We start from the raw sequence: 10,214 nt of genomic DNA on the forward strand, positions 1-10,214 counted from the left end.
GCGCATAAGATGTAAGCAATGAAAATTTTACATATATCGCAATTAATTGTGTATAGAATTTCTTTAGCACCTTCTGGATGGCTTTGTTTCACAAGAATTCTAAGATGTGCGCTAGAGCTGCATAATGTATAGCACATGAAACGAACAAGCAATGATGCCTAGAAAAACATAAGTAAGTTAATTGATCTCTTTGACAGAAATGTAGAAATGATGACGTAACGAAAAGTGGAAGTGTCGGAAAAATAAAAGACGACGCAGGAGAGAGATAAACTTGTACCTTTCGCAATACGTCTGTGATCCTCTTCATTAGGCGGCCGTTCTCCAGCCCACTTGTGTATATAAGTATATCTACTAGATACAGTCCTGGGAGTGTTAAACCAGATGAGAGTAAGTTTCATACCAGTTGTCATTACTAAGGATGGCGCTGGCTTATTCACCGAAGGCTATGTCTAGTACAGATGCAAAAATGGCGAAAGAAAAATAGACGGAAGAACGATTGAAAATGGTACACTATGGCATGCGTGATACGGAAGATATGACCCCGGTTCCCAACTAAAGCAAGTTGCTTTCTCACCCATTTTCCTTTCCTATTACTTTATCCTTTCTGACATTTCAATTAAAGATAATATTTAATTACACTTGTACATTCTCTGTCTTCGTCGTGTGTTGCCGTCGTGTGTTACAAACTAACAATAAATACTACTTCAACTTAGTTTTTCGCTCTTGTCCTTGCTAGTTCTTGTTGCATATTTGAGAAAACAAAGAGATAGTTTGCAGTTACACTTCAAAAGTTGTTTCCACATTAAACCCTGCTGCCATTGTGTGTTTATCCAGAAGTGCTAACAAATTCAATTGAGTAGTGTTATATGTCCACAAGGAAAGGTTTTGCCTCTGAACAGCACCCCCGCCCCTCGTATCCATACGTTAAGTTTAGAGCGCAGACTTTGCAATTCACGCAATATTAGCCGCAAATCTAGCTCACATTCTTGGCATAAGTTATCGGAAACAATGTTTAAGCGGTGCTATGGCTCTCATATAATATAGTCATTGAGTGGTGAAGTCGGCTCAATGATTCCGTGAATTGCTAAATTGTATAGACGTAGAAGAAACCTCGAACCCAAAAATAAATGAGATACTGTGTCTTTCATAATGACCGTTGCCTTAGAGACATGCATATCACATGAATGTTGCGATCAAAATACCCCCTAAGAGATGCAAGTAGGCATAACGAGGTTTTCATTAGGAATGCAAGCTGACATATCATCAGGCTTTCATTACGTTCATCGAGTCCCAGAGACGAATGGTTCAGCTGCGCTCGAACGCTGTCTCATTCAGCGGAAGCATCACTAAAGCAAAGTGACTGCTTTGTCCGGCTGATCGAGCACGGACTCGAACAATGAGCCACTCGTTTCGCATGCAGCCAACATTACGGGTACTTATGATCGGCTGAAATCGGTTGTTTGTACAGCACGCAAGCTTGCGCTTCTCGTGAGCTCCGATTTAGAAAGAGAGCAATGTAGCTGCTCTGCTTGCGCGCAAGCCTTGATAAACAAACATAGTGCAGTAATTGTATTGCATTAAAAATGCTCGTAGCACAATTGCCGCATGCGTGGGTAAGCTGCCAGCGTTACTGCTACACACTCTCGCTTGCAGCTACATCGGTGGCCCGAATCTGCATTCACAGAACATTTTCTCATTAGACGTAATGCAACGTGGTTAGTTCCTTAGGAGGTGCCTTAGTGAAAAACGCCGTTACAGCCGGAGGGAAAAAACTGACAGAAACTAAATTTAAATATTAGATTTTCGCCTTCATAATGTTTAAATACTGCCTTATTGTACACGGGCTTTAACTTTTGGGCCCGCATAGGCGAGTTATCGTGGCTGCAAACGCAGAACTAGTGATCAGTTTTAGAGGCGGGATGTATAGTTAATAAAGCGTATTTGCCTGTTATTTTTGGAGCTGTTATGCCGGAAACGACACAATTTTAAAGCCTGATATTGTGTTGAATGCACACTTACTCACCGCAACCATGGAGTAATAGTAGTCGTCTTATTATAAATGGTTTTCCCGTTCTTTGTGCAACATCATTCCATTCAATCAATTATGCTGTGCCTTATCTGATATGCCGAAATGACTTACAAGACATTTCAGTAATCAAGTACTTTGCAATAAATATTTAACGTTAGGGGCGGTGATTCTGACACCCCCTCCTACCCCCCTCCAACACGCCATGTTGTCTCACTACGCCCGGATAATTTCGAAGAGAAGGTGCACTCTCACATGATTTACTTGACGAAATATTTAGAGACTAGAGCTTCACAGACATAGTTGCAGACGCTGCTGTGCAAACTTCAAGAAACTATAGACGCGGGACGGTTACTCCAAATACTATGACACTGCTTAGCTATGTAAAACTGAGTCTGCAAAAACAAAGTTGTTGAGGATTTCAGTATCCTGTGAGAAAATATTTGTGGCCTTTCCCTCCTCACTAAGGTACAGAAAACACGAACGCAACTGTTGAGAAGAAGAACCCAGCGTCACTAAATCAGGATTTCTCGGGAAGCATAAGTGTAAAGGCTTCCCAAACGCTGCCCAAAATATACATTTTTTTTACAATTTCTCCTTTAGCCTAATGCACAGTGTGCAAATGAAGCACAATACTACCTAATTAAACGTGCGTTCACCCAGAAACCTTCTGAACGAAGGTCATTTGTGGATATAGGAATCCTCACTTAAGACGCCTGTTGGAGTTGAAAATATCTCCCCCTCGCTCATGTGGAACCACATACAATGCGGCACAATAACTAAACAGTGTGTATCCATATGATGCAATAACTGGTCGGAAACGAGCGTCCGCATGCCAATAAGAGATCGTTGTGACGACCTTCATCCTGAAGGATTAGTATGAGGGGTTGCTGCCACGTAAAACATGTAGTCACACAGTAGGTATGGCAAATTAAAACTTGACAAAACTTGTTCATTGTGCGGCTACCAGCCCCCTTTCATACTTTTTCGTAACCAGATGTTCCCCCATAATGCTAGCCACAATAATAGCTCCAGCATTTATGGCATCAGTTACACCCTGTCTGTTGCTCACATTTAAAATCCCCCCAATCAACCATCGTACATAGTAAACTCAGCAACAGATGACAACTTAAATCAAACATCAGCCAATGATGGCCAAGCAAAATAAATACGAAATGCCACACTTTTACGAACCATGCGGAAACCTACAGTAACCGACAGAACGATGTTTAAACCAACCAAACGGCTCAATTAGGTCTCCTGTAATTAGTCCACAAGCAAACCACCCACTCGAAATAAAAGCAACAAGGTGTGTTTTATTGTCAGTGTCTTAAAAATGGCAACACAATTACATTGGCGTGACTATAGAGAGAAATGCCTTGCGATGCGCTTTCGAACGCCTGTGCTCGGCATACTTCGCGACGTGTCAGGCTTTCCCGCATCCCCGCAATTTCACAGAGTTTTCAGCGCTCGCAATACAAATGTGGAAACACCTAAGAACATAGCCCGCTTTGCTCAGAACCAAGACTGTGTTAGGTGTTCCCGACTACGCAGGAAAGGCCACGTTTCCTATCTGAGTGGGAGGCCCCACAATTTGAATAATAAAAGCTATAATTTACAACTCATCGCTGACATCCTATGTACGCCCAAGGCCGCTTGGTGTTTCCCATCTTCTTGTTTAAATATTCACGTCGCCAGTTAATGTACAGCCGAGGAGGAAGGGGAACTCGCGCTGGTGGTGCTGTGTAGTTCTAGCAGGCGCTTCAAGTTATCCTCTTAGAGGAGGCCTCGCTTGCTCTGCGAATTTTAAAATAAGGTTTATAGGACATCGTTTTTTGTGTCATAAGAAGATTAAAACATTTCATTGGTGCGCTTATACGGCTTATACATTTCCATTACGGAGAGCGTAAGAGGTGCATTTCCCGTATCGACGTAAATTCTTACCGCCTGCAATCCCATATCTTCCTCTCGTGTTGGCCGTTTATGATTCAGCCGAAAAAAAATGGAATAAATGGAAAAGCTACCAATGATCTCGTTAAGTCCGGTTCCTCCTGCTAAGCCAAGCGACCCTAGGGTGGTGACAGGCAAAAACGGTGGGTAATGTGACTATATTCTTCTTGCTGAGGAAGAGGTCCCGAACAAAATTCTGAGAAACTCTATACACATTTTATTTTGTAGGGCTGACATCAATTCCTCCGCCTTGCCGAAGGAGTGAAAAAGGATATGTGAATGTAGATACCAGCCGTATAGGAAAACTTCGCCTCACATCCCAGGAAAGTAACTGAAAAGGTAGAGCGGCAGCCAATAAACCGACTTTCATAGCATCTGTTGAGATTAAAGATGTCAGAGGGCCAGCAATTTAGGTATGTTTTCAACCGTAAGTGAATGAGTTATTTGGATAAAATTGGAAAGGTTGGCAACTACTCTGACACAGCTTTTCCATAAACAAAATCGAATATCCAAAAGAACTTTGGCCATTTTGCGGCTGCTCGCTTTTGAAACCTGACTACTGCTTCAACACACAAAACTGCGAATTGAAGTGCGTAGAAGATTCAGCGTTTGAATTCATTACAAAAGACGTTTTCGTCAGATTGACTTGCGTATTACAAGATACATTATTACACGAGATCTCTTTGAATGCAAAGAACAATAGCTCAGCATGTGGTTTATACGTCAAGTGTTGTATTAAACACAAGAATAAGGTGTTCCTGAGCTGTTTTAAACTGACATAAGATCTTATTTTTGCTCATATAAGTGAAGTAATCATGTTGAAAATTTCCAACAATAGCTGCTTGTATTGATCTGCCTCCCTGATGAAAGTGTGCAAAAAATAGATTAACAAATTCAGCATAATAAAATTTGCCCTCAACAGCGTGCGGTAAAAAATCGTCTAATGTCTTGGTCGACCGACATTGTTGTGATTGACAGTGCAAGACATCCATTGCGCCTTGTTTTATGTACGTCTAAGAGTAATATCGGTGTCCACGTCGAAGTATAAGCTACACATGGAAATGTGCATGCAGAGAAGACCATGGCCACAACTTGAAGATACCATGACAGAGGCAAGTAAAGAAGCTTTTTAGCGGCGCGACTATCGCATCCAAAGGCAAACATGAAGAAGACGGCTCACGTGCATTGAGCGCGAGAATAGAACGCGCTAACGTGTTTGACCTGAGCGGCAGCGGTGTTCACTCCTCTCGAGATCCCGCGACACCATGGCTGGCTGCTCTAGATAAACCATGGCTACTGCGGCAACGCCATTGCGCCGCCTCTCACAGTTTCATGCCTCCTAACGTAGACAGCAAACGGCTCCGAACTCGACGTAGAACTGCAGAGGCTATAGTACCCTTCGACGACGAGCTAAAAGGAGATACAGGCGTGCGAAGACAGTTTGTGACCTGAAAATGGCATGGAGACCACAGAAGGAAATCCAGCGCCATTTGGACAAATTGCAGGAACAATGCTGCAAGTCCTTTTGCGAATCACTGAACCCTTGTAAACCACTGCCAATCATCTGGGGGCTGTTCGTGGCTTCTTTCTTCTCCGCAACAGTGCCATCCTTTCGCGGCCTTAAGCCTACATCAATGCCGTACACAATTTGAGGTGGGGAAGATTTTTGTGCTCAAATCACTGGCCTCTGTGCCACCCCCCACATAGAAGATGTGAGTGTCATCCCTGCGCCTCACGTTCGAGAAATGGAAAATTCCATTTGCTCTGAAAGAACTTGACGCCGCCTTTGGCTGCTTCTTTCCATTTATCTTCCCCTGGGCCCCATGGCATCACCTATGCTGCATCACCTATGCATCACCTATGCCTATCATCGGCAAGAAGCCAAGCAAGAGCTGTTGAATTACCACAACCGCCCATAGCATGAAGGTATTGTTCCTCAGCAATGAAAGATAAGTCGGCTTGTACCACTATTTAAAAGTGGAAAGTCGCCATTTGATCTGGCATCATTCCCTTATGATGGCTCTGCGGAGTCTGTCTCACAAATATCTATGGTACGCCGGTGATAATAGATTCTGACTCAATTAATACTTACTCAACGTAAATGTCGAGTGCCGTAAAACAGCCGTTCTCTGGTCGCCGTATGGCAACTGTTAACAGCAACATGGTCTAAATACAAGGGCTGCAATTACAAAGCAGCTACATGTGTTACAATGATTCGTATATAAGAGCATACGCCGGCCAATAGTGATAATTAACGTACTAGTTATCAAAGATGGTTGACCAGTGGCCAAAAATTCTCCATGCAGAAGAAAAAAGAACGGTCCCAATGCGGCTCAAGATGTCTTCGCGCTTAGCGACAAAATGGTGATCTTATTGAGGATTTTTTTTTACTTTCAAGGCTAGTGATTTTCTCATTTTCGATTACCGTCATCCCCTAACTAATGAAATCAATTTTGCTGTCCCTTTTTTATCGCTGTTTTAGCTTCAATTCTGTTGCCTTTCGCATGCTTTTATTGATTTCAATGCTCTTCTGGATCAGAAAACCAGAAGTAACAATAAAAGTAACGCAAACACATCAGAGATCCGAGTCGCTCTTTGCCTTGAGATACTGAATGATATGGTCCCGAGTGCTTTGTCATCAACATGGCTCATTGTCATCAGCATGGCAAACAAGCTATCCTCGTCTAGAGAAATTCAAGGAAAAAGGGATGGATGACATCGACAAGGGCCTTGTCGAGTGTCGTTGCTGCCACACGCAAATTGATTCGAAGACTTCGTTGGTCGAAAGCATGTGCTTACTCTGGTGAAACTCGTACGTCTACTTCAGTTTGCATGCCCAGGCAGCCCTCACCACTCCCATGCCACTTACCGCCTCATCATCGCACTGGCAGCGGCGCAACGAGAGAGCGCCATTAGACACTTGAAATCGCTGCAAGTGTGTTCTAACGTACACCTGACTGGCGAAACACGTGTGTGTGTGTGTGTGTGTGTGTGTGTGTGTGTGTGTGTGTGTGTGTGTGTGTGTGTGTGTGTGCGCGTGCGTGTGTGTGTGTGTGTGCGTGCGTGCATGTGTGTGTGTCTGTTTGAGAGAGAGAGAGAGAGAGGGCGGGAAGGACGGGGAGGGGGCATTTCCGCGAACTGGGTCACTATAACGTAAAGCTATTCCAAACTTTTAGAGCGCAGCTCTTTGGCGTCCGTTCCTGGGTTTCGCGTCGTCGTCGTCGTCGGCGTTGTCGTCGGCGTTGTCGTCGGCCTCGTAACCAGCTCGCCGACGAATCTGCTGCTCCGCCGCCGCGCATGCGCGCTGTCGGCTCTCCGGGCGAGGGAGGATGATGGAAGGGAGGAGGAGAGACTGTGGAGGAGGGCTGGCTACACAAATGGCTCTTTGGCGTCCGTTCCCGGGTTTCGCGTCGTCGTCGGCGTTATCGTCGGCCTCGTAACCAGCTCCGTCCCCCTTTCATCCCCCCAGCGCTAGCAGCGACCGACTGATACCGCTTTCGTGAGTCCGCTACCGCACTCACGAAAGACGTCGTGCACTTCCTGCAACTCGCATTAACCGTCCATCGATCCACACCGATGTTAGTAGTGGGGGACTTTAATGTTGACATAAAGACAAACAGCAATTTCCTAGCACTTATGCGGGAGAACATCCCGTTCCTCTCGCTCGTAACGCGTCCCACGGCTGTGACAACCTCGCGAGGCACTTGTATAGATCTCGTCTTTGAGAATCAAGCATTGGTGTACCAAGTCGAACATATATCAGTCTATTTCTCCGACCACAAAGCTTCCTTCATGACTGTCAAGAACTGTTAGTGGAGTCTTTGTTAAAGGAATACGTGTGAAAAATAAAAAAAAAATTCTGTGATAGCGCATACATGTGTTGCTCGATTTCTTTGCCTCAATCTATCGAAAAGGTGAAACAGCTTATTTGCTGCGCTCAAATTTCGCATTAGGAAGTAACGTAATCGTCGGTAATTTTTTTTATTCCAATTTCGCAATCAGCCCTCCGCGATTGGTCAATTTTTTTTAACACCCCCACTTCACTCGACTGTCACGCAACGTCACGAAAACCGTGATAGCTCCCATCTGATATGACGTGTACACACTCATTATGCATTAATGGACCAAACAAGAGAAAAATAGATCTGTTACTCTTCAAAAGTCAAGATGATTTGATGTCAAGACGTTGCAATAAAAACATATTCGCATAGTTTTACGTCACAGGGCCCCTGTTTGATGCACTTCAAAGCCTTGTATATTGGGTGGTATGTCTGGGAAAAAAGAAATACGTTCTTTTCAATTGGCCCTTTCCACAACCTGCGCGCTTCTTCTAGTTTCACTGTCTCTTCTGTGTGGGTTGCTGATATTGTGGTACACTAACGAATGTGCTTGGAAAGTGCATGACATCATATTTTTGAACAGTGAGATTATTATCGTTTTTGTAATAACAAAAATATCTAAACAAAACTAATGCGATACTAGTGCATACATTCAGTCGTTGAAGACCTGTGCGAACCATGTGATGAGCGTTTGCATTGTTTGTCAGCGTTGTGATGGCGATTATATGCTTCCTGTGCGCTCCTTTCCCGCGCCCCTTTGCCGAGGCTTTAACCGCTCGTTGCCACGTTTACGTACATGAGTGACTGCATTTACGCCAATACACACATATGTTCATATACTTTCGTACATGCACATGCATGGGCTGCCACATACAAATTCACGCCTATTTATGTCCCTGCATGTGGGTGGCGCCGGTGTTTCTTAATGCTGCTGAGTAACCTAACCTAGCATATGGCTCTCAGGTGTCCCGACTACTTTTCAACTACTGCAACTAAAGCTGTCGACCCTACATCACACTAGGATCTAGTGTGACGTAGGGTCCTATAGGACGTAGGGTCATGTGGGCACCGTGACCCACAGAAACAGTTCGGTACTGTGTGTTGTGTGGGAGGGGGGGGGGGGGGTCCGTTTCTTTTATTCTTTTTCCTCTCTCACGTATCACATCCATTGGCCCCTCCCCCGGTACAGGGTAACCAACCGGTGATAATCTGTGGATAACCTCCCTGACTTTAATTTTAATTTCTCTCTCTCTCTTTCACCTAAAGGTAAAAGTCTGAGAATGTTGAGTTCTCACTCATCATGAATGAAACAAATCAGGTAGTGACAGAGTCATGCATGAGCTTACACATACGCTAGGTAGGGCAATTGTAAAGATTCTATTACCAGGGTAATCATTTTCCTGCTTTTCAGCGATCCGAGCCGCGAAAAGAATCCGTACAGTATCACGGCTCCGCTTTCTTACTTAATCGTACTTAAGGGGCGTTGCTCTCGCATACGTATAGCAAGAGCTGCGTTCTGTTCTGAAAAAAATAGGCGAATAAAAATGCCCATAGTTATCAGAGCGCCTTAAAATTATGTGAAGAAAAAGATTCAAGAAAACGAACAAAGGTTCGAGGGAACCTAATTGTCTAAGCCTTTTCGAGCTCCGTTACCCAGAATTGTTTATTCGTGCAGCGATTATGCGCGGCATCTTTTTTTTATTGTTATCTCATCCAAACGTACAACTTTCAAAACGTATATGAAGCGAAGACTTACCATTAACTTCATTGTCCTTTTCTTTTTATCAAATATTAGACGAAGCCAACAATCGCTCTGTCTAAATTACTGCCGCTAAAGGGAGAGCTGCGCCCACGAAATATTACTCTGAAAACAAAACTATAAGCTATCCCTTGGTACTTACGTAAAAAAGAATTATCGGCGACACTTTCAAACTTCCGTCGTCTCCCTGCCGGCTAAAAACTCGTCGGTTATGACATGGCAGCTAAAGACTCCTTTCCTGTAGCCGGCAGCGTCGGTAATTGAAGGGCCCTGCGAGCGCCTGGTTTTCCGCCGCAGCAGGTGGCGCGACGATCCATTTAAAGCAGCTGACACGATACACGTGACGCGTAAGAAGTGCTAGCAAAAGTCCTTGGGAGGAGTTTTCCGTTTGCGTCCCAGGGGAACTGCTGAGCGCATTACTCGAGCGGAAGCCACGCACACGTGGGAAGTTCAAGAGTGTAAATCAAGAAAGAAAAAAAGCAGGCGTTGTGGGGGAAGGAGGGAGATATTGGGAGAGGGGACTCGGAGGCCCGCGACTCAACTTGCCTCTTCTTTAACCAAGCAACGCTTCGGGCGACTACCAGCACCGCGTAGCGGAACCACTTCATAAGAAGGAACCTGACCCCAATTATTTCTGTGC

General features: G+C 44.5%; 1 long non-coding RNA gene across 1 annotated transcript in view; it reads right to left on the minus strand.

Annotated features, from left to right (window-relative positions):
* Positions 1 to 9,790, minus strand: part of LOC135911407 (uncharacterized) — a 157,113-nt gene extending 147,323 nt beyond the window's left edge. The window contains exon 1 of the long non-coding RNA XR_010567327.1: positions 9,717 to 9,790. This is a non-coding gene — a long non-coding RNA (uncharacterized lncRNA). The remainder of the gene's footprint in view (positions 1 to 9,716) is intronic.
* Positions 9,791 to 10,214: the final 424 nt, after the last annotated feature.

Source organism: Dermacentor albipictus, chromosome 4 (assembly GCF_038994185.2).
Source record: "Dermacentor albipictus isolate Rhodes 1998 colony chromosome 4, USDA_Dalb.pri_finalv2, whole genome shotgun sequence".
Taxonomy (NCBI): Eukaryota; Metazoa; Arthropoda; class Arachnida; order Ixodida; family Ixodidae; genus Dermacentor; species Dermacentor albipictus.